General features: G+C 41.4%; 1 long non-coding RNA gene across 2 annotated transcripts; it reads left to right on the top strand.

Moving 5' to 3' along the window:
• Nucleotides 1–3,903: 3,903 nt before the first annotated feature.
• On the top strand, nucleotides 3,904–24,486 carry LOC125155726 (uncharacterized). 2 transcript variants are annotated; one of them, XR_007148329.1, is made up of 5 exons: nucleotides 3,904–3,988; nucleotides 20,081–20,336; nucleotides 22,363–22,586; nucleotides 23,787–23,874; nucleotides 24,171–24,486. It is a non-coding gene; the product is annotated as an uncharacterized LOC125155726 (long non-coding RNA). The 2 variants fall into 2 exon arrangements; XR_007148328.1 differs by lacking the exon at nucleotides 3,904–3,988 and adding an exon at nucleotides 18,163–18,251.
• The last annotated feature ends 462 nt before the right edge of the window (nucleotides 24,487–24,948 follow it).

The following is a 24,948-nucleotide window of genomic DNA, read 5'->3' as shown; positions in this document are numbered from 1 at the left end:
CGTCAATGTTATTAGCTTTGAAGGAAGAGTTGGCAATAATTAGAATCAAAAGAGGCCTATTTGGTTTTGTTTTTCAGGTAATTACATAAGGATTTCAAATCTTCCTTTCTTCATGAAATTCTTTACAACCGTCTCAAAAAGAATTGAGTGCTTCCTTCTCTGAATTCCCATAAAATGGCTACCTACCACCGAGAAGGTCTCCATGACACGGACAGAATCCCGCTTGGTAATCTCATGCCCGCCACATGGAAAGAGGTCAACAAACATTTTTAAATGAATGAGTGGAAGGATGAATCGATGAATCAGTGAATCAATGAATCAATGAATGACTAAAAAGGTTTCTGTCGGCTGACCAATTTTTGGAACACAGAAATGCTCACATATGCTGGTTGAAAAATAGAGTTCAATGATGTTGTTTTGTCACTGGACACCAAGAAATACGATGCTTAGGCAGTATTCAATATATTTCTTTATAACCAACAAACAATAACTGGCAGAACATTTCCCACCTTAGGGATTTAATTTTCATTACAACGCTCTCTTTACTGCTCACACTACCCTTTCTAATAAGTAACCTGAAGTAAAAGCATCCTGGAGAGACGATTCTTTAGAGGGAGTTTCACTTTGCTACACAATTCCTGCTGCCTGACCCCTACCAGCCTCAGGGGATGAATGGGGCTACTTTCTTTCCCTGTTAAGCCCTAGTGAGAGTAGGGACTTCATGGGCACCCCTTGGAGAGCTCAGCATGTTTCCCCTGAAGACTGAGGGTCTGATTTTTACCTAAGGAAGACTAAAGATGAAAGGGATGCCTGCTTAGAGACAGAGGAAAGAGTGGTGGCTGTGCTGGAAGTCAGGTGCACTTACACCAACAATGAGGTGAGAGGGTGTGCGTTCTGGGCACGAGGTGTGGACCCTTCAGAAGAGAGCTGGCCTACACCAACTCTCAAAGGGGTCCTGCTAAAAAGGACTAGTCTGCGGGTTAGGCCACCAGAGAGAGGCTCAGAGACAAGGAACAGTGTGGGGGGATGGTGACTAGGAAGGCAGAGGGAGGCATCGCCCACGTCAATGGAACAGCAGGAACAGTCTGGTTCCAGAGCGCAGGGGGAAGAGGACATAAGTATGTGAAATAAGACGGTAGCCGTGGATGGTGGAGGACACAATGGATCCAAGATGCATTTTAGAGTGGAATGAGCAGAACCTGATGACCTGTCAACTGGGGGACATACATGAGAGGAGCCAAGGAGGACTGTCAGATAACGTGTGATGCCATCCAGGCGGACAGGACATCCAGGGAGAGAAATATTGGGAGGAGAGGAAATGAAAAAAAAAATAAGCTCATTTGTAGATATGTTTCATCTTTGATGAGCAGTTAGGACTCGAACATGCAGCTAGACATTTTTTTTTAATGACTATGATAAAAATACTTAACATGAGATCTATGCTCATCACAGATGTTTAAGTGCACACTACGGGATTGCCCACGACAGGTGCAATGTTGTAGAGTAACTCCTTAGAGATAGTAGATCTCTCGTTACCTTGTATAACTGAAACTTTATGAGAACAACTCCTCATTAGGAGCCTCAAATTTCCATCCGGGAATATCCTCTTCCTGGCTTGTAGGTAGCTGCCTTCTTGCAGTGTCCTCACATGGTAGAAAAAGGAAGCTCAGGTGTCTCTTCCTCTTCTTACAAGGGCACTAATCCCATTCTTGAGCGATCCACCCTTGCAATCTAATCAATCCCTAAAGGCTTTACCATCCCCATACCTTCACATTGGGGTTTAGAACTGAAACATATGCCCTTAGGGGGAGACATAAACCTTCAGTCCATGATACTCTCCTTCTATTGGGTTTGACCTATGTCCTGGGAGTTGCGAGGAATTTAGATATCATCCTGGAAATGGACATGGAGGCTGGGATAGGACAACTGGCCACTGGTCATCATTATCTCTCCTCCATGACTTCCAGTATGATGTAATTCATGTCACCGCTCCCTCGCATGTGTGCTTAGGTCTCCAGGACCAGCCAACATAAACCCTGTTTTCCTGAATGTCAAGGTCCCTTTGAGGTCTACGGGCCCACTCTCAGATTTCCTAAGCTCTTCCCTGTGGGCTCAAGAACTCTGTGAACATGTTCTGGCGGGGGGTGGGGGTGGGGGGTAAGGGGGTAGGTACAATATGGTGACTACAGCAAACAACACTATATTGCATATATTGTATATGTGTATACAATACTCTATTGTATATTGTATATGTATATTCCAAATATATATTGAATATATCTGAAAGTTGCTAAGAGAGCAGATTTTTAAAGTTCTCACCACACACACACAGAATATAACTATGGGAAGTGATGGATATGTCAACTAAACTTATCGTGGTAATCATTTCGCAAGATACACATATATCAAGTCACACTAAATTTACACAACGTTATATGCAAATTGTGTCTCAATAAAGCTGTGGAAAAATAGAACTCTGTGTTCTCTTTACTGTTTCCCTCACATGATACTGTGGTAGATGAACCGTGTAGGGAAAGAAGAAGTTTTCCTCGGCCTTGGACAAAGTTTTCCTCAACCTTGGACCCTGACTGGGTCTGAAAATTAGAGTAACAAAGAGAGGTTCACAAAAGAGGATCGTACACATTATTTAAAATACATTTTCCGTAACACGAGAAGCTTCACAAGGAAGGGAAGACCCAAAAAGATGGCTAAACCAGAGTGTTTTGAAGCTGGGTTTGATGACGAGGGCAAAGCGAGGGAGAGATGTGATAGGGCAAAGGTGAGATAAATGTAACCGGGAAACCATAGCCAGATCTCTTATTTCAGATCCCTCTCTGTGGTCCGTTGTCTTCAGAGACAAGAATGGTCCTTTCAGGTGCTTGGGTGGCTCTGTCACTAGAGCATCTGACTCTTGATTTGGGCTCCAGTCACGATCCCAGGGTCCTGCACTGACAGGTGCAGAGCCTGCTTGGGATTCTCTTTCTCCTTCTCACTCTGACCCTCCTCCACAGTAAATAAATAAATTAATTAATTAATTAATTAAAAAATAAATAAATGCTCCTTTCCTCCAAGAACAGGGTGGGCACCTCACATGTGAGGGTTTTAGGACCTGCTTCAGGGGAAGGTCAGACTAGTGTTTTTGCACACGCCATTTCTCAAACTCTCCGGCTTCAAATACTCAATGTGCCAAGGAGCCATCTTTTGGCGTAGCGTGTCCTGAATCTCATCGCCTCGTAAGGCTATCTTCACGCCTCCCAGATGCCTCTCATCCTTTGCGGCTGGTCTGTTCTGACAAACAGCTGGCCTGGCACTTGGAGATCAGGTAAGCAGCCTCTCCGGGCTACACCCTGGGAAATACGGTGCAGTGATCTTCCCCTCCGAGATCCCCTTGACACTGACCTGGGTCTGTACTTTCTGCCTATCCAAGCCCTGGGCGGATGAGGGACACTATGCAGGACCCACGTGACCATCAACTGCCCTCTGTTCTGCTGTCCTGTCTCCTAGTGAGACAAAGCCTCTTTGGCCCATGCTTAGAAGAGTTTGGTTTCCCTTTCCTAGGAGTGGGGAGCAAGGGGACTAAAGGTCTACACCCACTATCGTGCCAATATTGAAAAGTCTCTTTTCACCGAGGAATTGGACCTACCACGAAATCCACACTAGAGGCCCACTTGGAGACATTCAGAGGCCAACATTTGACTCTTTGTTTTCTCCGTATCGTCCCTGCGCCGAGAAAATTAACAGGATGGCGATACCGTGGCCCAAATGGCGAGGAAAGGAAATGCTACCCGGGGGCCTTTAGTTAAAAATCTCCAAATCGCGTATTGTGATGTCACAGGAGCACAGAACGTGGCTTTCGGGGCTATGGCAGCCGCAACTATGCTTTGGGCTTTGATCTTCCTCTTGCAGCTTTTCAACGAAAGATCACACATCCTAACTCCCACCTGGATACATGAGGATCCGCTGCCTTATTGGAGTTTACAGAATATTGGTAAGTAACAAGGGGTCAGTGCATCTGGGTCAGGACGGAAGACTGAACACCCAGGTCTTTGGGTTTCAGGGCTGCCTGGGTGAGCACCTTGCCCTATTGCCTCCTTCCTGCCATCCCCTCCTTGAGCGTCCCTTAAAAATATTTCAAATGTTATTTTTTAAACTGAATTAAGAAGACGATTATGCTTTTTTCTTTTTTTTTTTTTTCGCTTTTTTCTTTTTTAAAATAACCGCTGGCCTCGTGGTGTGGTACTGATGTTATCAGGTCCCTCCTGGAAGGATACCACAGAAAGATGGAGCCCCTCTCCTGCCGCCCCTCCCTCCCACCCCCTCTCCCACCGAATTGTCAGGAAAATTCTCAGTGCCTCTCTCCAAAGGCACCTTAACAGCTGTGAACTCCTGACCTAATTGTTCTAATGGCATTCCCAAGCTCCCCTGCTCAAGGCCAGAGAAATCACAGCCCTTTGGACCTCCAGCCAGTAATTCATGGTACTTAGTCAAACTCCTGCCCCCTCCCCCCTTCCTTCCCCCCACCTTGTCCTCCTGCCCTCACTCTCTGCTCTCTCCTCACACCAGTCTGAAGCAGCTTGATCACCTGCCAACCGGTATTGATTTTTGCTTCCCAATCTCCAGGCTGGATAGAAGGAAAAGATTAAAAACAGTTTGTCAGTTTGAAGTTGAATAAGAATTCGGCACAGGGGACGTCTTAGAAATGTGAGCGAGTTGGGGAGGGGGAGGTGGGGAGTGTGGGCAGTCAAGGCCAAAGCGAGTCTTATGGGAGTTTAACCCTTTCTCCCAACCAGCCCCAGAGTTTTGGGGAGGGGACCGGACTGTAATCCTGCAGTCTCCCCTTTTTCTGTGGCTCCTGTCCTCAGACTCCCTCCGGATTCTCTCTTAGCCCACAGTAGCCGCACAAATTGGGATTGTCCCAGGCCCTGGGGCACCACTCCCCACTCCCTTCAGCCTAGGATCCCAGCTACCTCCTGTGGGGTCACTTGGCCCTTACTTGCATTTCTGTGGCTCCTGGGTTGGGTGGGGGGGACAGGGTGGCTCTGTATCTGCTCTCCCCGGCGACTCCGTTATTATTCACAGAGCAGGGTCTGCCGCTGTCCTTGTCAAGATAGAATGGGGCGACCAGAGAAATTTGCCCTTCAAAAAAAATGAGTGTCATTGACTCATGAAGGATCCTTTTGGTTTCTTTGTCAGCTAGAGAGATGACAAATGATTTACAAGCATCTGTGGAAAACCTGAAGGGCCAGAGCACAGAGAATCACCATGTGCAGGAGTCACATTCAGGGCACTTAAATGACCCTCGCTCAAGAGCCCGGCTACCAATCTGCTGAGGGCTTCCGGGCTGGGCCAAAGTGGGAGGCCGCCTGCCCCTTCCTGGGAGCACGACACTCAGAACCAGGCCAGACCCAGCTGCTCGAGGCCACAGGGGCAGGAAATGAGAGATTCCTGCCCAGCAGTGGGGATTAGGCCAATCACCCGAAACATAGGTCACTGGTGGGACCCGATTCCCTCTCCCCCCCCCCCCCCGCCCGCCTTTTCCTTTCTTCAGGATTTGGTATTAATGACTTGCGCAGTGTAGAGCATAACCAGATAGAAACCAGTCTTTTTAATTTCAACGTGTGGTTGCTAGGCTGTTCCATGGTTCTGCCCACTTTGTGCACTCCTATTTTGTCACTAATCTTCCCGTATATTCTACGTCATCCAAGCTGTCTGTAGATGGAGAGCACAGGTCACGATGTTCTGGGAGGCAGAATCTCCTGAAGACAACGAAAAGAGGAATGAAGAATGGTTCAAACCATGCTGAATATTAGGAATCCTAATTCATCTGCTAGAAATATTTAAGTAAAACGAGTGATTCACAGGAACCCCTGGTTCGTCCTTACTGATCTGGGGGTAGGAGGAGGCCTGGGCCAATCTAGATACGCTTCTGCTTGTCTAACACATTCCTCATGCTTTCCTTGGGTTTGGCTCTCTTGGGTTCCTTTCTAAGCTCTTTAGCCTTTAGCTCAAGTTTATCTTTTGCACGTGTTCTTTTTTTTATTGGCTTTTAATTTTTTAAATTCATTTTTGAGTGAGAGAGAGCTTGAGCGGGGAAGGGGCAGAGAGAGAGGGAGACAGAGAATCCCAAGCAGGTTCCACACTTGCAGCACAGAGCCCAAAGTGGGCTTTGAACTCAAGAAACGTGAGATCGTGACCTGAGTCGAAATCAAGAGGCAGGGGCTTAACTGACTGAGTCACCCAGGCGCCCCCTTTGCACGTGTTCTAGCTATAATCTCTGAGTCCTGCCTTTTTCACAGAGAAACTGTTTTTTCCCCCACGATGTTCTTAAAACTGCCGCATGTGGCTCTGTGAGACTCCAACACCATAGCTCTTAAAGCCTGGTGTTCTGCCTGTTTCCGTTGCAATAGCGAGTTATTATTTGAGTAATGAGCAACATGTTCTACGACAAAGGAAATATGGTTAAACATCTCATTAAAAAAAGTGTCTTTGGGCCCTGGAATAACTGCCCACATAACGTGATCTGAACACATCCATCCTATCAGACAGGCTAAGCGGATGCCATGGTACCACATACATTGCACCCTCGAATACTCACCTATTCTTCTCTCCCTTCTCTCAGAAACAAATGATCCCAAATTTCACAGCTTAAGAGCAACACAAATCTATTCTTTTACAGTTCCGGAGGCCAGAGTCCCAAATTAGTCTCACAGAGCTGACACCAGTGTGTGAGTAGGGCTGGTTCCTTCCGTGGGCTCAATGGCGAAATCTGTCCCCTTGCCTTTCTAGCTTCTGGGGGTCGCCTGGGTTCTTTGGCTTCTGACCTCATATGACTCCGACCTCTTGCTTCCATCGTCCCACCTCCTGACAGTTAGTGGATCCTCTTGCCTCTCTCTGTAAGATCCTGTGTGATTCCAAGTTCCCACCCAGATAACCCTGGACGGTTTCCCCATTTCCAGATCCTCAATGTAATCACATCGACGAACGCCCTTCTGTTATGTCGGGTAACATTCACAGCCTTCAGGGATTAGGACGTGACATTTGGGGAGCGTTGTCATTCAGCCCACACAGAAAGTAACTTTACTCATTGAAAGACAAACTCTATAAAATAATTTAATTAATTAACAACTAAATGCAGCATACATACAAAATGAGGATAGCGGAAATTGAAAATAAAGACAGCCTCCGTTGTCACTGCTTTTCTCCAAGGTGCACTTGGTTCTAGCTTGAATTAGGAAAAGCCAGCCAACCGATCGCTCTTGCTCCATTCCGTCCTCGTCCAATCCACGCTCCAAATCTCGACTTCTGAAATGCAACAACAGACGCATCCCCCACCTCATGCCCTGCTTCCCCAAAGCGACCTGACAAGTTCAGCTGCCTCCAAACCCATTAGCAGTCCCCGCAAGATAATTTATTACCCACGCCAAACTTCTTGTTTCTAGAAAGCAGGTATGGAGTCTCTGCACGTTCAGTTGTCTCTTTGAAGCGCTTCTCTCCCACTCCATTACTGCTGAAACCCCTTCTTCACCGTCAGATTGCAGCTGACGTAGCACGTGTTCCCTCTTGCTTGATGCCCTCCTCCATCCTGTTCATTCTACCAAAAGCCGGGTCAAGTTCGCTGCCATATCAGCCTTCAGGTTGCCCTGCTCCTCCTCACATACCTCCTATTTCCCTCATGTTGATTTTTGTGCTTACGTGAGTATTTGTCCCATTAGACCAGAAGGTATGCAACAGGCCCTGTCTCTCTTGTGTTTTTTTTATCCCACCACCAGTGCGTGGCACCTAGAAGACTTAAGAAAAAATTGAGTAGAAAAAACACGATAATGATTTGATCCCCAAACAACAATCTAATAATTACAGAAGTTGTTCTTTTAAGGAATGTCTCTCCCTGGAATCTGAACAATGAAAAAGAACACTCCCTAATAAAAACAAGCCCCTATAATTATTAGTCACAGGTTGCAGACTGAATCAGCATGCAATTTTCCCATTATGTTTTCTTGATTACCCGTGATGACTTACTCATTTCAGATATACAGATATATATATATATATATATATATATAATTCATATATGTAATTGTGTGTATATGCATGTGTGTGTGAATGTGTGTGTGGTGTGTTTTTGTGTTTGTTTGTATGTGTGTAAGTGTGTGTGACTATGTGTGGTCGCCATAGCCTTCCTGGATCCCGGAGCCTGCCTTTTTATTTCTCCGAATCTGGAGGGACTTGAACTCTAAATGCATGTTCAACCCCATTCTAGTCTATACGACCAGTTACACACTTAGGCAGGAGATACTTATTAAATACAGCTCAGTGTTGAAAAAATTCAGCATCAAATTTTACATGTAGACAATCTGTCTCTTATGCCCCTGACAATAGAGCCCAACTGTGTCAAACATCTTCTAGAACTAGGTTCCTATCTTAATCATTATTTTGACCAGTTCCCCTTCTAGGTATTTGAGCCAAATTGTTAAACCCCAGTCTGTGGGCCTGCCCTCTTTCCCACTGGTGTACTCTGATTTGGGGTCTCGGAACAATCAACTGTTGCTCTGAAATTCTCCATCCCATATCCATCTTGATAAAATGCCAACTCTATTTTGTGCTGGACCTTCAATACAACTGTTTCCAAACAGATATCATATCTGCCTTTGTGACTGTTCCCTCCAATACCTAACCCACTTTATTGGCCTCTTACAGCTCTAGATCCCAGGACTTCCTAGTCTGCCCAACTTAACTTATCTACAATGAATCGGACATTCCTAACTTGTGACATTGATATTCAAAAGTAATCAAATGGTGTAACTTTCAGCAAGGAGACAAAAATGTTATCTTCATAAGACAGAAATGGTTTATATATTTTTTAAATCTGAGAAAAATCAAATAAACATTGAGAAATTTATGAGTTCAATAAATGACTAGTTGCAGAATAATTATGTAAAAATACAACAATAAAAATCAATGAGTAAATTTCATTGTAAAAAATTGACCAAATAACAATAAAACAAAATAAACTACCTAAGAATATATTTAAAAGTTACATATAAGTGAAAAGGACGAATACTTCTCTGAAGGATATATATTTTAAAAACTGAATAAATGGAGAAACATTGGTGTTCTTGGATGGCAAATCCTGATAAAGCTAAAATATTAATTACCCCCAAATTTATTTATAGACATAATGTGATTACATTCAAAATCCAAAAGACATACTTATTTAGAACTTGCAAGATTATTTTAATTCCACTTTGAAATTTACAGAGGCTGGAACAGCTAGGAAATTTCAGAAGAAAATAAAGGTAGATTCTCATTGCTTGAAATTACAACATATTATAAAGCTACAATATCATAACCATTATAATGTGGTATAACAGAATTTTTTTAAAAAACTAGCTGGCATCCCAAAGTAACAGAGAAATACTGATTATTTAATTAATTAATTCTGGGAAATTTGGTTAATTATTTGGGAGGCATAGATTGTGCATACTTCAACACCAAAACAAAATTTAGCTGAACTAGTATAATATATGAAAAAATAGATTTATGTCATATGATTTCATACTTAGTGTTCCAAAGCATAAACAAAAAGAGAAGAAACAAAAATCTAAATATATTTAGACTTCCGTGTACCAAATTTAAAAATTTAAATTTCTGCACATTCAACAAATAATACCAAAACCAAAATAAAAAAGCAAGTGTGCAAGTAGAGAAATAGCTTATCCTACATAAGAGAAAGAGCTAAGACCATCAGCATATAAAGACTAGCATCCGTAGTATAAATACAGTTCCTAAATAATCAGAAAAGCAAGTACATAGAAAAGAATATGAATAAGGCCTTGAAGAATGAACACACAAAAATGCACACACACACATGCCCACGTACATGCGTGCACACACACACACACACACACAAACACTACAAAAAGCCAAAACCATGAATATACAGTCAACCTGACAATAGATCAAATACATATATCTTTTAAGGAAGAAAGAATAATATTTCACTCAGCAAAGTGGTAAAGTTTGCTGTTTAGGGAGAATTTCCATATATGAATAGATATAGGGAAGAAAGTTACTCTAGTATAGCAGTTAAATAATAAATTAACACAAAATTTTTAAAAGTTTTAAAATTATAGGGGCACCTGCTTGACTCAGTTGGTTAAGTGTCTGACTTTGGCTCAGGTCATGATCTCACCAATCGTGAGTTCAAGCCCTGCGTCAGGCTCTGTGCTGACAGCTCTGAGCCTGGAGCCTGTTTTGGCTTCTGTGTCTCCCTCTCTCTCTGCCCCTCCCCCATTCGTGCTCTCTCACTCCTTCAAAAATAAACATTATACATATCATATATATATATGACATACATGATATATATGATATAACAAAGCTTCAAAATTCTAAATAATCTTTGACGCAACAATTTCATATCTAATAATGTAACCTAATAAAATATATACATACCTGGAAAAACAAATATAAAAATGTACATTTCAGTTGACAAAAATAACAAAATTTTGAAAGCAACTGTAACATCTAATAATTGGAAATCAGTTAATTCTATTATGTTGCATTAATATGTCACCACCAAAACTTCTGTTTCACAAGAATGATAAAATGAAAACAGTGAAAAAACATATTGACAGTATATTGTTGAATTAAGTTGGGTTATAAAATAATCCTATAGTGTTATCCCAGTTTTCAAAACATGTGTGTGTATCCGCATGTGTGTGTGTATGTGTGTTTGTGACACTACAAACAAAACTTCTCACGAGGACTATTGCTTGGTGACATTATTAAAGAAGACTTTAAACTTTTCTCTATGATCTATATTTTCTGGATAAAAGCGTACAATCTTTACAATAAGAGAAAAAAAAAACAGTATTTTTAAATCCCAGTTATTCAGTCCAAAAGAGTTTGGGGAATGCCTTTTTAGAGTTCCCAAATTTGAGAGAAGAAAAAACTATGCTTCCAAGAAATATAGTTTTATTATAAAAAAAAAATTCTTAAATCTCTTTTATTTAGTTGAAGGTACAAAGCTTTTCCCAATTTGACATGGGGTGATGATGAGTATTGCCAAGAAAAATATAGTTCAGAATTAATGGACCGAGAAATGTGGAAGAAATCTTACCTAGGAGAAAAACAGCTGGACAAGATATTATTTAAAACTGTTTTGTGGGGATGCCTGGGTGGCTCAGTCAGTTGAGCTTCTGACTCTTGAATTGGGGTCAGATCATGATCCCAGGGTTTTGGGATCGAGCCTCGTGTTCTCTCTCTATCTCTCTAAGATAAAAATAAGTAAATAAACAAACAAAACCCTGCTTGGTGGCCTTTGAGAACCAACAAGTAGTAAGGAATTACCACATCAGGGAAAGCAGAGACCTAGGGAGATGGGTGTCGTGTGAGTATGGCTTGTTTTCTGAGGGCATGCTAGCTAATTCCAGAGGGAGCACTAAAGACTGAGCTGTGCTTTCGAAAGGCTACACAGAACTACAGGAACAGGAAGTAGAGTCTGGGTCCACCCAGTATCATGGTAACTAACTCCTCCTCTTTGGGTTTGGATGTGCAAAGCCACGCCCATGCATGAGAATGAACTGGGAAGAGGCCACTCTTGAGGGAACTGTAGCCCAGATTCTAGCACATTCAGTCTCTGAATTTGGATTAAGATGACGTCCAAAGGTTAATGCTTCCAAAGCCTCGCCAAAGACAATTTAAATCCTCTCTGGAAGACTGCAAAAATATTTGATCTCAAATTATTGTTACCAACACTTTTATAAATACAATGCACAGCATACAATCAAAAGGAACCCAGCGGCAAGAGAAAGTCAGATATTCTAAATAAAAGCCAGCAGAAACAACAAATAAGAGAAACCAGCCAACAGGGATGTGTCAATGCTGGAGTTATCAGATACAGGCTTTACAATAAATATGCTTATCATTTTCATGGAAATAAAATAAGATTGGGAATTTCAGGAGAGTTCTAAAAATATTTTTGAAATGGAACTTACAGAATTAAAAGAAAAAAGACATATGACAGCCAATATTAAGAATGATTGGATTGAGAACAGTTTGGACAAGCTAAAGAAAAAAATATATGAGGGGCACGTGGGTGGCTCAGTCAGTCCAGCATCTGACTTTGGCTCAGGTCATGATCTCATGGTTCACAGGTTCAAGCCCCATGTAGGGCTCTGTGCTGACAGCTCAGAGCCTGGAGCCTGCTTTGGACTCTGTGTCTCCTTCTCTCACTGCCCCTCCCCTGCTCTCTCTCTCTCTCTCTTTCTCTCAAAAATAAATAAATGTAAAAAAAAATTTTAAGAAAAAAGTATATGAAATGGAATGTAAGTCAAAAGAAAAATAAGAATTCTAAATGTACATTTACCTAACAAAACAAGATAAAATTATAGAGAACAAAAAGGCAAGAACCATAATGAGCAGCAAAATTACTTGGTCTGGTGGAGTTTTAACACATCTAGCTCAGTAATTCATAGAAAAAAGAAGCAAAAATATCGGTAGAATATCAAATGATTAATTTTATATCAACAAGGAGGTTTTAAAATGTCAGCAAGACGTCCAACACATACAATACTAGCAACTTGTCATATTATACACATAGAATACTATAGTAACTGCAAAAAATATTTTCTGTAGCAAACAGAATATTTACAATACTGACCATATATTGATTATTGAGAAGGTCCCCATGAGTTTTAGAGATTCAAATCATACAAAGTTTGCTCTTTTCTAGCTTAAAAACTGGAAAAAATCTCCAAATATTGGAAATTAAGAAATATACTTCAGAATAAGCTATGGGTCAGAGAAAAAAAAAAACAATGAAATTATAAAATATTGTTAACCAAATAATATAAATCATATATGTCAAATCTTTTGGAATGCAATCAAAACCATCATATGGGAAAATTTTATTTCTATAAATTTATATACAAGAAAAAAGTCTGAAAATCAAAGAATTAATATTCATCTCAAGAAATTAAAAAAAAGGAGAAGGAAGGAGATAATAGAAATACAAACAAAAGATTTAATACAGAGGATAAACAAAGTCAAACTTACCCTTTGAAAAAACTGATAAAACTAATAAATTCCTAGAAAGATTGATCAAGGAAAAAAATAGACAAGGCTCAAATAATCAATAATCAAATATATTTTTTAAAAACTATAGTGTGAACATATGTATGCAGATACATGTAAGTTTTAGATTACTGGAAATATTTATTTTTAAAAAATGCAACTTACCGAAATTAACAGAAGGAAAAAGCATGAAAATCTAAATAATTCTGAAAGTACTAATGAAATTAAATCTATTATGTAAAAACTTTGCCAAAGAAATGGAAAGTCCCAGATGATTTATTTTACTGGTGAATTCTTACAAACATTTCAGCAAGAAATAACACCAATCTTACTCAAACTCTCTCAGAAAATGAAAGAGAGAATATTCTTAAATCCATTTTATGAAATCATAATCATTTTAATATCTAAACTGAAAAAGAACTTTATAAGAAAAGAAAATTACAGGAGAGTCTAGGAGACTCAGTTGGTTAAGAGTCTGACCCTTGATATCAGCTCTGATCATGATCTCACGGTTTGTGGGTTTGAGCCCTGGGTCATGCGTGCTTGGGATTCTCTCTCTCTCTCTCTCTCTCTCTCTCTCTCTCTCTCTTCCTCCTGCCCTCTCTCTCTCTATCTCTCTGTCCCTCCTCCCTCCAAAATAAATAAATAAACTTTTTTTAAAAAAGGGAGGAAAATTACAAACTAATGTTACTCAAGTGGATTAAAAATCATAACAATGTTGGGGCGCCTGGGTGGCGCAGTCGGTTAAGCGTCCGACTTCAGCCAGGTCACGATCTCGCGGTCCGTGAGTTCGAGCCCCGCGTCAGGCTCTGGGCTGATGGCTCGGAGCCTGGAGCCTGTTTCCGATTCTGTGTCTCCCTCTCTCTCTGCCCCTCCCCTGTTCATGCTCTGTCTCTCTCTGTCCCAAAAATAAATAAACGTTGAAAAAAAATTTTTTTAATAAAAAAATAAATAAAAATCATAACAATGTTAGCAAAATGAATTCAGTGACACATAAAAAGGAAAGTATATTACACAAATCTGGTTTATTTAAAAAATGTAAGGCAGGTGAAACATGTAGTGCAATTCACCTTAGCAGAATAAAAAAAGTAATAAGAATTTTTCCATAAAGGAAAAACTATTTGATAAAAATCAACATCTCTTCATGGTTTTTAAAAATTGAGAAATAGAAGAGAAACTCCATAGTCTAACAAAGTATATCTTCAGAACAACATAAAGGAAGCATCATATTTATTTATGAAATGTGAAGTTTTCCCTTTTGATAAAGATTTAGTCAATGATGCCTTCTAGGTCAACTTCTATTTGTCATTGTGTTGGAGATCGTCACCAGTTTAGTAAGACAGGAAAATAGATAAAAGATGTAAGGATTAAAAGTAAAGAAACACAACTCATTTGCAGACTGTATAATTCCCTATAGAAAAAAAAAATCCAAATAAGAAATGACAGTGTATTTAGCAAGGTTACTGGATGCAGGGTCAATATACAAAAATTAAGTGCATTTCTCTATACAAAACATACCAGAAAAAAAAATGGAAAACTAATGCCATTTGTCATTGTATCAAAAAGTATCAAGTCCCTATGAATATGTACAAAATTGTGTAAGATCTCTGCACAGAAAACTACAAAATATTATTGAGAGAAAACAAAGATCTAAGCGAATGGGCATTATAGCATGTTCATAAATTGAAAGACTCAATACCAGTGTCGTAAAGGTACTAAGACTCTCGAAACTGATCTTTAACTTTTAACAATTACAATCAAAATTCCCCAAAGGGGTGTGTGTCTCGGGGGTGGGGGGGGGATGTATCTGTATCTAGTGAAACTGGTCAAAATAATTCTCAACTTGATATGAAAGTCCAAATGGCAAAGAATCATTTTTTTTTTTTTTCAACGTTTATTTATTTTTGGGACAGAGACAGACAGAGCATGAACGGGGGAGGGGCAGAGAGAGAGGGAGACACAGAATCGGAAACAGGCTCCAGGCTCTGAGCCATCAGCCCAGAGCCCGACGCGGGGCTTGAACTCACGGACCGCGAGATCGTGACCTGGCTGAAGTTGGACGCTTAACCGACTGCGCCACCCAGGTGCCCCGAAATGGCAAAGAATCATTTAAACCAGTGAAGGAAGAGTTATGACTTGACAGAATTTGCTCTACCAGATATCAAGATGTTACGGATTTGCGACAATTAAGCTCATCTGAGAGCTGGTCTTTCATTTCTGACAAAGGTAACGCTCTAGATCAGTGGAAAACAGTAAATGCACTTGGGCCTACTGAAATATCCATATTTTAAAAAATGAATGCTGACTTCTACTTCAAAAACCAAATAAATAAAAGGCAACTTCAGTTAGACCGTAAATCTACATGTGTAAGGTTAAACAATAAAGCTGATGGAAGATACTCGTGACCTTGCAGTGGACAGAACATAAGAAACAGTCAAATGCTAAAGGAAAAGACTGGTAATTGGGGTATATTAAAACTACAAACTTCTTTTCATCTAAAAGCATCATTTTTAAGTAACCTCTACCCCCAATGTGGGGCTCAAACTCACAGCCCTAAAATCAAGAGTCACATGCTTCTTTGACTGAGCCAGCCAGACGCCCCTCATCTAAAGGCATAGTAAGAGAATGTAAAGGGAAAACTTGGAGTATGGGGGAAATTCAACATATATAATGAGAAAGGGATAATGTAGAATATGTAAAAAGCTCCCCTAAGTTAATTAAGAAATAACAACTAAAAACCGAATACAAACATGGACCATGTTTTGAACAGGTCCTTCAAAAAGAGAATAGTCAAAGGGCTAACAAATATTTTTTAAGAAACCAGTGTTCGGGGGCGCCTGGGTGGCGCAGTTGGTTGAGCGTCCGACTTCAGCCAGGTAACCATCTCGCGGTCTGTGAGTTCGAGCCCCGCGTCGGGCTCTGGGCTAATGGCTCAGAGCCTGGAGCCTGTTTCCCATTCTGTGTCTGCCTCTCTCTCTGCCCCTCCCCCGTTCATGCTCTGTCTCTCTCTGTCCCAAAAATAAATAAACTTTGAAAAAAAAAATTTTTTTAAAAAAGAAACCAGTGTTCAGTGTAATTAGTAACCAGAGAAAATAAAATTAAGATTAAAATTAAATGCTACTACACCCCGACCAAATCAGCTAAAAACACTTTTTTCATTTTTATTTTTAAAGTGTTTTTTTTTTAATGTGTATTTATTTTTGAGAAAGAGATAGCAAGCAGGGGAGGAACAGAGAGAGAAAAGGGGGCAGAGGATCCGAAGCAGGCTCTGTGCTGATGGCAGGGAGCCTGATGTGGGGCTCGAACTCACGAACCACGAGGCCGAAGTCGGACACTTAACCCACTGAGCCACCCAGGTGCCCCTAAAAAAAAAATCTCTTTAATGACAATACCAATTATTGGCTCGGATGTGGGTTGATGAACACTGTCACGCCCTCCCTGCTGGTGAAGTTATAAACTGGCACTGCCGTTTAAAAACCGGTTTGGAATGATTAACTAAAATTTAACATCTCCATACCCTGTGACCCAGAAATTCCACTCCCGGGTATATGGCTCACCAGAAGTCCGCACACATATGCATGAAGAGTCACATACAAAAATGTTCATAGCAGCACAGGGACTGAAATGTGCAACAGTAAGAGGGGAAGATAAGGAAGCTACAAATAATCACACAATAGAACAAGATGTTGCAATGAACAGGGGGGAATTAGAGCTACACACAACCAAATGACGAAATACTGAGCGAAAGGAGTCAGGCGAGGGAAAAAATGCATAGTGTGATTCCGTTTTATGTGAAATTCAAAGAGGCAAATTTAACTATATTGTTATATTACACACTCAGGTGGCAGAACTTTAAGGAAAACGAGGGAATGATTACCATAAAATTCCCAAGATTGGTTACCTTTATGGGGTGGTTCCTGAGAGCAGATTATAGCGGATCTTCAACACCGAGATGCTAACCATGATCTATTTCTTATCCTGGGTGATAGATACACAGGGCTTTGCTTTCACTTTATAAACTTGCGAGTTGCGTATCTTTCAGAATGCCTTTCTATATTATGTTATAAATTATAGTTTTAAAAAAATAGGATGAGGAAATGAAGAAGTATCGGAAATTATGTTAAAATTTCACATATATTTGCAACATATTTACATGTTATTATCAGGGAAGATCTCTCTGATAAGGCAGAATTTGAGCAAAGACTAGAAGAACGTCAGGGAGTGAAGTTATGTGGTTAACTGGGGGAAAGGTATTGCAGACATAGGAAACCAGGTGTGCAAGGGCCCTGAGGAACAGTGGGGCTGGAATATGATGAGTGAGGAGGAAGATGAAGATAGGAGACAAGAGCATAGAGTTTTCTATGTGCTGGAAATGGATCATGTAGAGGCTTGTAGGACGCTGTCAAGAGTTTTAATTTTATTCCGAGTCAGTGGGAGGGCTTTGGGCAGAGAAGTGAGGGGAACACATTTGCATTTTAAGAAGATCATCGTGGTCTCTGTGTGACAAATAGACTGCACAGAGGTAAGACTACCTGGGAGGCTATTGCAAGAGTCCGGGTGAGCAATGATGGCGGCGTGGGCCAGGAGGAAGTGGTGGGCACGGGGAGAAGTGGTTAAACTCTGGATATAATTCAAAGGTAGCAATGATGGATGGTCAGAACAAGGAAGTCAAAAGGACAAGATGCCAAGATTTTGGTCTGAGAAACTGGATGGAGTGTTGCCATTTACTGAGATGGGGAAATCCATGAAATATGATCGTTCTCTGCTAGAGTGTAATGTACTATAAAGTCATTAAATAGAAGTATTTCCGATGAATAAATTAGAGCCTCTTGCAAGTTACTTTATTAAAAATAGTATCGCCAGTGACGAGTTGAATGGGCTCCATTCACTGGAGCTTCTAAACCTATAAAGTGTCTGCAGTGTTTTGAAGTTTTGATTAGTATGCTGTTTAATTTCTAATAATCTCTAACGTGCAATCCATTATTTCAGGGACTTGAATAACAAAATGTATTTCTTGAAATGAAAAATGAATTAAAAGTTAATCAAAGCTTAGGCTAAATCTCAAAATATACATTTCCCCACTCTAGAGATCAGGTGTTCCTGAGTTTTCCTCGTACCTTTCCGAAACTCAGATGACTCTCCAGGAAACTTGGATTTGGAAATGAATAATTCACATTGAGGTAATGTCTGCCTACCGGGTTATCATGCCTGAGCACAAATAGTTACGGCCTGGGGTCTTTAAGAACAGAGTAAGGAAAAGGCATGCAGTTCCAGACATAGGTGAACAGGGAAACTCAATGCACAGAAAAGACTAAACTCGTAATCTAATGTAGTAAAGACTGTGAGCTTTGGAGGAAGGTAGTCATGGGTTCAAATCCCAGTTCTGCCACTTATAGATGGTCTGACCTTGAACTGTCATGGTGAGCTGCAGTCTCCCATTCTGAGAATTTGGGTCAGTAATAGGGCCTTTCTTGGAGAAGTGCTGTGAGCATTAGGTAACATGATCTACATAAAGAACTTGGCAGAGGACTTGGCACATAATTTGAAATGTTCGATACGTGCTACACAGCTCTGGTTGCCAGAAATCAGAGTAAGGATCCAGCCAGCTCCAGTAGGAACAACAACCCATAGTGGGTAGCCAAGCCCGGCCCAGGCTTCCTTTCCATTGAATTTAACTGCTGGAAATAATGACCTACAGAAAATGTCTTGCTCTCACTTTTTTCTCAAAGATAGATCAGCACCTTTCTTTGAAGTCACATTATATTGGATGATTAGAAGGAAAGAAATAGGTTCGTCTGGAATAACGATTATATTCTGTGGCTCTGAAAAATTTACAATCGTTGCTCTTGCTTCCACTAACACTAGCACCTTCTTCCCTGAATTCAATTATTTTCATTTAACCCACATTTGGTTCCCCACCCTTACAACAGGGAGTTCCAGTGGTTGATTGAAGCCCCGTATAAAGAGATGTATCTCACACCTTTGCCTGAAAATTATTATGTCAGCACCGTGCCTGGATGCCAGTTGAATGGAAATGTATGCTTTCCTTAAGAACATGTGTTGACAGTTACTTTCCTCTTTGGTCTTCCTTCTTGGTTCCAGGAGCCCATAAAATCTTACAACCACACAAACCAAAATTATACAGGAGACGCTCCGTTATGTTCGGCACAAACCAGATTGTGTGTGAGTGGAACCTTACTTCTTTCTTCCCGGGACTCTCGGTGCTTGGTTCAGCCTTTCCTCTGGTTTGGCTATTACTTCCCAATCTGCTCCTCTTCCTCCACACATATTTTCCCGGTCCAGGAGAGACTGTCGGCCTGGCCTCTCTCACTTGTTAAGGTGAACAGACAGGTCGCGTCTATTCACTTAACAATTCCTGCGACATATCACTGAAGTAAACTTAAGCTCTGGATTATAAAGCTTTCTGGCACTTCAGTGATTTTCAAGGCCACTCAAGGAGCTTTGCTAATACAAGGAGGTATTTAACAGACAGCTCTCACTCAATTCAGCATCTCCAGTCACACAGACCGGCTGTCCCTAGAAAGAAAGACTCAGCTGCCTTGGCTACAAAGCCACTTCCTCTTTCTTTTAACACGGTGACATCAATCAGTTGTGACCCCCTCCAAAGCATCGTCCCCAAACATTATTTAACGTGTGCGAGGTTCGGTGGAAATGCCAAATATTTAGGTAAGCCACGCAAATGGGAAAGAGTCATTCCCGGAAACTGCTAGGCTATCTCTATGGAATCCAGGATACATCTTGTAACTCCTTGTATTAAAACCTTTTAATGGCTGCAGGATAAAATAAAAGTGCCACCGTTTGGAAGACAAAACTCTTTCTCTCTATACCTCCATAGACTGAGTGCCTCATCTCCCTCTCCCCGCACCGACACACACGTATGCACCCACCCGCACTGGATTTCTTATGCCTGCTCCTTCTCCTGGGCCTTCTTCTGGAATGGTCTCTCTTTCTCGGCCTCTTGAACTCATGCTTGCCCTTTATCATGCAGCTCAATCATCCCTTCCTCGGAGACACCTTCTTTGACAGAATACTGTCCTCAGAGGCTGCTACCTTCCCCTGCACCGTGGTCCTCGGCATCTTGCTAGAGTCGGCATGCCAAGCAGCTGGGTTCTAAAGAATCTCCACCTTATAAGGACACTTCCAAGCCCCAACGTGGTCCTGACAAGTTACATAGCACCAGCGTTCTAGAAACCGACTATTATATTAGATACGTATGAGCAATATCAACGTGAAGGAACCAAATTGTGAGTCTGATTTTTAGGAGAAACTTGAAAATAGATTTACAGCAATTATTATACATGTATCTATTATGTTGTGTGTACATATATGTATATAATGCTATATAAAGATAGAACATATATATTATGTATTAATATAATACTTTTACATATTTTATACTTTACCATTTTAGATGAAAACACACCAGAAATATCTGATATGCTCTACTAGGAGCTCTCTGGTTGGTTGATTTGTTTGGCCACCGATGAGGAGATCCACATCCGAAGCTAATGGATAGGGAGGCCCTCTCACCCCGGAGAATTTTTAACCCCAGCTACCGCAGCTCTCAAAACCCTACAATTCCCAACATAGGCCCTAGCAAAGATATGACCTTTAACACACTGATCTTTATTTATATAATGTTCTTCTAACAGTTACTAAGGCCTCAGAAGAGTGTCTTGGGGGTGAAGGTGGGGGGCTGCTGCATTTACATAATAGAGGGGCTAGTAGACTGGAGACAAAAGAACTTTGAAACTCAGAATGGAGGAGGGGCAGGTGCCTTTATTTAAAATCCACATAGGGGCGCCTGGGTGGCGCAGTCAGTTAAGCGTCCGACTTCAGCTCAGGTCACGATCTCGCGGTCCGTAAGTTCGAGCCCCGCGTCAGGCTCTGGGCCGATGGCTCGGAGCCTGCCTGCTTCCGATTCTGTGTCTCCCTCTCTCTCTGCCCCTCCCCCGTTCATGCTCTGTCTCTCTCTGTCCCAAAAATAAATAAAAACGTTGAAAAAAAAAATAAAAAAAAAAATCCACCAAGATCCCTTGGGAGATCTGAGGAAAGCCACTTTTCCTCTAAGTACCCCACTTTCCTCTCTGTAAAATGGACTCGGTCTCCCACGTGAAAAGAAATTCATCGTAAGTACCCAGAGAGGAGAGATGTAGATCTAAAGGTGAACAGCGAATTTAGGAAGGGAATAAAAAAAAAAAAAGTCGAATCTACAGGAGCAGTGGCTCATGGGGAGATGACCCCTAATTAGAAATCCCAGAACTCTCCGGAAGCCTCCCCACTTTCGCAGCCACAGAAGCCGGTGGTCGCCTGGCCACCCACCACACATCACTCCACCGCGCCTGACTGTGTAAGAGGCCTTTGCACATTTTAGTCTGTTGTGTGTCTGGGTGGCTAGGACCTTTCACTGACTCCGCCAGAGGTAAATACTCCTCTAAATACACACACGTGTCCGTTCAAATCCGGACCCTCAGCGATGACAGCAGCAGGGAGAAACCGAGCCTCGGTGGCCCTGCTTACCACGCGGCTCGATTGTAATTCTGCTCTGCACACGAGTGGGGCTCCCAGCTCCTCCTAAGGCAAACACGCTTATGGAGGTATTAACTTTTGGTAGAGAAACAGCCTGAATGCCCCTCTTCCGCTCTTTAAAAGTATCGTTAGCTATAAATTTCAAAATCTTCCCACTGGCCGAAGATCGGCTCTTCTGCCTTTTGAGATTTAACGCAAGTAATGAAGCGTTCGCAAAAATGGTAAACAGTCTTGTCCTTTCATCATCTTCTGCGCTCTCCTTACGGACAGTTACTAATCCGGCCTCGCATTTTCTGCAGGAGGCTAGGATCTGGATATCTATTTCCTTTGCAACCGAAAAGGGACATTTTTAAAAAATTTTCTCGAGATAAAGCCATATCAAACTCCAACCGCATGCGAAGACGGAGGGCGCGTGACAGTCTAAGGCTCCAGTAGGACTGCGAACACCTCTGATGGGTCACGGTGAACCGGCTGGAGCCCTTGCGGCGCTGAGCCCTCGAGTTGAACCAACTGTACGTCATAATAACGCCCCTCGTCTAATAAATGCATCTGTCGTGTGTACAGGTCAAACGATATTTCCCATAATTTATCTCTATGAGGGAGACAATAACCTGCGAATTAACAGGAAATCTACGATCTCCATTTTATCACTGAGGTTATGGAGCCTTAGAGATGTTAATCACTCACGCTCAAAAGTTAGCAAGGCAAGAGCCAGCACTAAAATCCGTATCTGCCTCCTAGGTCATTCCGGATTCTCGTTCGGTCCAGTCCTGAGGGACCCAACACACAAAATCCGGAACGAGTTGAACAGAAGAGACGTCTCCAGTGACCGTCCTTACCCTCCTACACCGACTCATCCATGCCAACGGAGCTCAAAGATTCTCCATGATTTGTCTGATTCGTTTGTTTGCTGGGAACCCCCTCGTCAACCCTCTGTTGCATCTGACAGAGGGAACACAGGGCAGGTACATGTTTGCTCAAAGGCACTCTCGCCCTCTGCCTCCGCCCATAAATCACGGAGCCTTGAGAAGGCAGCCACCTCTGGGCTGAACACAGCAAGTGTTTGAACTGTGAGTAATAATTTATACCACAGAGTAATTTCAGACTGAAAGTGAAAATGATTTCTCGACCCTCCCAACGCTGAAAGGGGACGTAAGTCATATAATTTTATGCCAGCAACACATGTATCATATGAAGGGGGAAATATTCTTTCGATGACCCGAATGTTATGTGTTGTCATTAAAATATGTTTAGCCAAGGCTGTGGCTCAATTTGAAACCCATTTGAGGGTATGTGTCATACTTGGTCTCAGGCAGGACCTGAAGCCATTTAGAGAGTATGTGTTATGAGAAGTCTTCATGGTAGAGGTGTGAAAATTTACAGTCAATAGAAAGTAATTTTCTGATTGGAACTTGGCCCAAACATTGCAATGGATACAGTGAGAATGCCATGGGACCTGTAATATCCATCAATGACAGATTCTGGGGTTTAAATTCTCTCTCCAAGCAGAGCCAGGGCAGACAAGATGCAGAAATGGACAAAAAAAAAAAAATATAAAGATGCCGCATAAATTAATGAAGCTTTTCCTGACACCATCTCATCTATAATACTTCTCCAAAAATGGCCAACAAGCCTTGTTAATTGCCATCTTGACAAGTAGATCTCCAGATATGATCTGTCTCCTTTACCCTGCCCTCCGGCTTCCAACTCTTACATTTGGGGACCTTGGCAATCTCATTTATGCCCATGTGTCCCAGTATTCCAATTTTTGCCACTCAAGCTTGCTTAGGGCCCAGGCATCAACAAAGTCATCATAACCATTTCCAGAACCTCCATATTTGTACCTTGGAGAGTTGGAAGAATTTCTCAGAATCTCAGAACTCCATCTCACATGCCCACTTTTCTATACTTGAGATCAGCCCATGAGATCCAAAACTCATGAACAACTTAACAATCTAACACATGCACGTAGCCATACCACGGGCTGGGCGCTGAATATTGCACATGTCTTTGTGTCTGGGCTCCATCCAGTGGCGATAGTGAGAAACTCTAGATATAGTGACACTGGACATGACTTTTGTCTCAGAACTCCCCAGATGATTCTAATGTGCAGACAAAATGAGTTACTCTAATCGTAACTATACCCCTCACTTTACTGTGTGTAGAGATCACCTGCGGATCTCGTTTCGATGAGATTTTGTTTCAGCTGTCTGGTCAAGATTCAGAGATTCTGCATTTCTAAGAAGCTCCAAGGTAAGGCCGATGCAGCTGGTCCGTGGATCATATTTTATGTATCAACATTCTAAACTATTCCTTCAAAACTCAAATGAGGTATCTTCTGTAAAGATCTTCATTATGTTCTCAGGAAGAATTAAGCACTGTGCTCCTTCTGTGTTTTCATACATCAGTGACAGTCTTATAAACATCCTTTAATTGTTCATTTACTTGCCTGCCCCCTGCACTTACCCACACACACCGATGTACTGTGAGCATCTTATGGACAAAGGCAATGACTTACTCATTCCTATCGTCACTTCCTTCCATCACAGGTGCTTGAGAAATGTTACAAAGGACGAAAGAGTGAAAAGGGGAGAATTTGAGAACTTTCCTATCTCTCTCAATCACTTCTAAGTTTCTACCACAAAGTGAAGCTGTGTTCATCACAGCCCAATTTCACATTGTAATTCTGCTGAGTTCACTGCTGATTCTGTGTCTACCAATTCAAGGAGCCTGTGACATAAGTTGTCGGCTATGGAGATGTGTTTCGGCTAGCTATAGCTGCGTAACAAACTACTGTGAAATTCAGCAGCTTAAACAAATAAATCAGCATTTATTTGATTGCTCACAAATTATGGGCCAGCTGGATGGCAACAGGATTTAATAAAGAGATTACAATTCTCTTTTCTCTAGTAAGAGTATAATACTTCCATTGCAGCACTTCATCTATCACTGGGTTGATAACAAACTTTATTTTCTGTGGTGATGAGCCTGCTGCCTTCCACTGAATCACATATTGAGAAATCAGAGTTCTTTAGACATTACAGGACCTTTCCTTCTCAATTTCACTTGGTTTTTGAAAGTACTTTTGCATTTTAATGCATTAAATACCATTTTTAAAGGTATTTAATGAGGCTCATTTTCTTATCTGTGTAACAGAAAGAGAAATAGATACTTTATAATCAAACTGTAAATAATGACATCAAATACTATAGAGAGATATATAGATAGATATAGATCTAGATAGATTATAGATATTTCTCTTTCCAGAGGTCTTTAAATTCAGTTACTATATGTTTTTATATGACAAGTCCTCTGGAAAAGACCTCT

This window comes from Prionailurus viverrinus, chromosome F1 (genome assembly GCF_022837055.1).
Source record: "Prionailurus viverrinus isolate Anna chromosome F1, UM_Priviv_1.0, whole genome shotgun sequence".
Taxonomy (NCBI): Eukaryota; Metazoa; Chordata; class Mammalia; order Carnivora; family Felidae; genus Prionailurus; species Prionailurus viverrinus.
Note: the sequence above shows the minus strand (reverse complement) of the source record. Positions and strands in the feature narration are given on the sequence as shown.